The sequence below is a fragment of the Crocodylus porosus genome, unplaced genomic scaffold, assembly GCF_001723895.1.
Source record: "Crocodylus porosus isolate Cpor-Errol unplaced genomic scaffold, CroPor_comp1, whole genome shotgun sequence".
Lineage (NCBI taxonomy): Eukaryota > Metazoa > Chordata > Crocodylia > Crocodylidae > Crocodylus > Crocodylus porosus.
In genome coordinates, this window is record NW_017728886.1 from 214,688,486 (window position 1) to 214,692,938 (window position 4,453).

Below are 4,453 nucleotides of genomic sequence, written 5' to 3' on the forward strand. Positions count from 1 at the left end.
AACAATTTAGAGCTAGAATCTGTCTTTGGATAAGCACATATGTCAATGAGAGTTTTGCATGCTTAGCCCCATTAGTTGCACCCTTCTCATTTCACTTAGGTCAGTGGAATTTTATCAGTGTAACTAAGGGCAGAATTTGGTTCTTTGCTTCCTAGGATATTGTATTATGCGCATATATGACCCTTTGTTATAACATTCTGAATTACTTATTCCACCAAAATTCCATGCATATCCAATTATTTAATTACTAAAACAAGGGAGAGCTCATGGATTTGGTCAGCAAAATCTGAAATTCAATGAAGTACCTCTTTGTAACTCATCAGGTCAAGGCTCCAGAAATCTCAGAGCTCCTTCTTCCTGATGTCCAATCTAAATCTGCTCTCCAGTTTATGGCCATTGTTTCTAATAACCCAGAGGGTCACCCTGGTAAACACAGTATCCCCTATTCCCTGCTGACCACTCCCCCCATCCCCATGAGTTTGTAGACAGCCATGAGATCACCTCTCAGCCTTCTTTTGTGGAGGCTGAAGAGATTCAGGTCCCTCAATCTGTCTTCATAGGATCTCAGCTGCAGGTCCTCAACCATACAAGTAGCCCTCCTCTGAACCCTTTCCAGGTTATTCACATCCTACCTGAAGTGCAGTGCCCAAAACTGGATGCAGTACTCCAGCTGCAGCCTCACCAATGCCACATAGAGGGGAAGCATAACCTCCCTAGACCTGCTCATGATGCACTTACCAATGCAAGCAAGAGTGTAGTTAACCTTACTCTTTACCTCATCATATTGGTGACTCATGTTCATTTTTGCAGACTATGACTCCGCGATCCCTTTCCACTGCTGTGCTACTTAGAACGGTACTTCTCAGTCTATAGGAGTATTGGCGATTCTCTCTCCCCAGGCACAGCACTTTGCACTTACCTTTGTTAAATTGCATCCTATTCTAATCTGCCCACTTCCCCAGCCTGTCCAAATCTGCCTGAATTCACTCCCTCCCCTCTAGTGTGTTTACTATACCCCATAGCTTGGTGCCGTCTGCGAATTTGGACAGAGTGCTTTCTACACCCTCATCCAAATCCCTGATTGAACAGTACTGGTCCAAGGACAGAGCCTTGGGGGACACTACTGCTCACATCTCTCCAGGTAGAGAAAGCCCCATCCACCACCACTCTCTGGGTGTGTCCCATAAGCCAGTTTTCCACCCATCTGACTGTGAAAAAATCCATGTCACAGCTACTCTAGTTTATCTGTAAAACATACAAATATATTTGGGTGCAACACTGTCAGAAGCCTTTTTAAAATCCAAGTAAACAACATCTACCTCTGCTCCTGCATCTACACACTTTGTGACCTGGTCATAAAAAGAGACCAGGTTAGTCAGGCAGGATCTGCCTGCTATGATCCCATGCTGGTTGCCCCTTAGTATTGTTTTACTCACTGGTCCCCCACAAATGTAAACCTTAATGATTTTTTCTAAGCTCTTGCCAAAAATAGAGGTGATACTAACCAGCCTATAATTACCCAGGTCCTTCCTCCCCTTCTTGAATATAGGGACAACATTGGCCCTTTTCCCATCCCCTGGGACCTGTCCTGAGTGCCACAAGCACTCAAACAGTTGTGCCAGTGGTTTCACTATGACACCGGCCAATTCCTTTAGTACACTTGCATAAAGATCATCAGGGCCTGCTGACTTAAATACGTCCAACCTCTCCAGGTACTCTTTCACTAGGTCAGCGCTAACTGTTGGTGGATTGGTATCTCCCACATGCCAGACTAAAGTCTCATTGGGAGGTGTGTTTGTATCCATGTCCAGGAACATCAATACAAATAAATTGTTTAAGAGATCAGCTTTGTCCATCCTATCTGTTACAAGTTGCCCTAGTCCATCCTGTAGCAGCCCTATGTTACCCTGCGCCACCTTCTTGCTCCCTATGTACTTAAAAAAGGACTTTTTGTTACCATTAATCTTTGTTGCCAACCTGAGCTCTGTTTCTGCTTTGGCCTTCCTCACTGCTTCCCTGAAAGTGCAAGCCAAGCAGGTATATTCCTCCTTGGTGGCTGCCCCCTGTTTCCACAGCCTGTAGGCCTCTCTCTTCCCCTGCAAGCTCTCCTGGATTTCCCTGCTCAGCCAAGAGGGTTTCTTGGCTCTTTTGCCTCCCTTTATGTCTACTGGGATGGTACCCCTCTGTGCCTGCAGGATTAGTCCCTTGAGGAGCTCCCACCCTTCCTGGGATTACCAATGTTTTTACCCCTCTGTCCTACTCTAACTAGTCTTCTGAGCTCATTGAAGTTGGCCTATATTGTTTAAATACAAGGCCTTACTTGAGGTTCCTGTCTCATGGTCCCTTCCAGGTCTATTTGTCTATGTTTCTATGTGATAAAAGATAATCACATTGTTTAATGCAGTACTGAAATGTTCTTGTATGCTACCATGCTGTGTGCAGTATATGAGAACACACCAAATAAGAAGATGTAGCATGCAGAAGAATTATCACAGCAAAAAGTTTGAAAAGAAACTCTAATCCAAAATATCTTTTGGATAGAAGGGGACCATTATGGCCATGTATATCAGGGCTATTCCCCCAAGGGGTTCATTTGTAGTGCCTAGTAGGGCTGTGTGAAATGGCACCATTCTGTTTCAACTTGCGTTTCGACCCTTCAGTGGAACAGCATTTTGGTTTTGATTTCCTTTTAACTGGAAACTTCTGTTCCATTTAGGAGGTACAGTAGGAGCAAATCCCACTTTTGGGGTTCTCTGGCCACACACTTCTTCAACATCCCTTTCCAAGTCTGGTTAAATAACTCCAGGAGCTCATCCATCCAGGGGTTCTTAGATGAACGTTCTGACCTGGTATGATCTTTGGGCAAGGCAAGAGACCCAAGGGGACACTTGCCTGCCTGTACACAAATGCCAGGAGCTTGGGGAATAAGCAGGAGGAACTCGTCCTCCTGCTTAACGCAAGTAATTATGACATCATGGGGATAACGGAGACCTGGTAGGACTCCACCCATGACTGGACCACAGGTATAGATGGCTATACCCCATACAGGAGGGATCGAGCAGATAAAAGGGGCGGGGGTGTAGCTCTCTATGTTAAAGAAAGGTACGCGTCCCTGCAAGCTGATGTTGGTGACCAGGATGGATTATTGGAGACCCTCTGGGTTAAAATCCATGGTGAACATGGCACAGGGAACACAACAGTGGGAGTCTACTACGGACCTCCCACCCAAAGTCCTGAGCTTGACCAGGAGTTCACCCAGGAGCTGACTGAGGAACATGTAACATGGTTTTCATGGGTGACTTCAGTTACCCAGACGTCTTGTGGGAAGATCAATCAGCAAAATCCAAGTGGTCACAAAGCTTCCTATCATGCATAGATGACCTCTGCCTGACTCAAGAAGTCTACAGGCCAACGAGAGAGAAAGCGCTGTTTGACCTGGTACTGGCTACTGGGGATGACCTAAATCGGTGACCTAGTGATCGAGGGGAAGCTGGGTGACAGAGACCACGAGCTGATCACCTTCACCATCTGCCATAAAGCTGGCAAGTCAGTCAGCAACACGGAAGTCCTTGACTTCAGAAAAGCCGACTTTGACAAGCTCAGGAGGCTAGTCAGTGAAGCCCTAAGGGACCACGACCCCAGGGAGAGCGGAGTTCAGGAAGAGTGGTTGCTCCTCAAGGCAGCGATCCTCAATGCACAAGCTTTTTCCAATCCATCTCGTAGGAAAGGCAGCAAGACAGCACAGCAGCTTCCCTGGCTCTCCAAGGATCTAGCAGACCTCCTGAGGCTTAAAAGTAGGGCCTATAAAGGAAGGAGGACGGGATTCACCTCCAAGGAGGAATATTCTGCGGGGAGCAAACCAGGAAAGCTAAGGCTGCAACTGAACTCCAACTAGCTTCGAGCATCAAGGACAATAAAAAGTTCTTTTTCAGATATGTGGGGTGCTGTAGGAAAAGCAAGGGCAACACCGGACCCCTGCTGAACCAGATGGGACAACTGACGCCCAGGAAAAAGCCAACCTGTTAAATGGGTACTTTGCATCGGTCTTTCATCAGTACCATGGGATGCCCATGCCCGCTACAGGACACGCTACAGGACAGGGAGATCCCCTGCCCTCCATGAATGCTGACCTCGTGAAGGAACACTTTGAGAAGCTGGATACCTTCAAGTCAGCCGGCCCTGACAATCTACACCCCAGGGCACCCAAGGAGCTGGCGAGCATCATAGCCCAGCCCCTGGCACGGATCTTTGAAAACTCCTGGTGCTCTGGTGTAGTGGATCTGGCAAACTATAGGCCCATCAGCCTGACTTCTATCCCGGGGAAGATCTTAGAAAAGTTTATTAAAGAGGGCATCCTTAATGGACTGGCTGACACCAATATCCTGAGGGATAGCCAGCACAGGCTTGTTGCGGGTACGTCTTGCTTGATCTCATTTCCTTCTATGACCAGGTG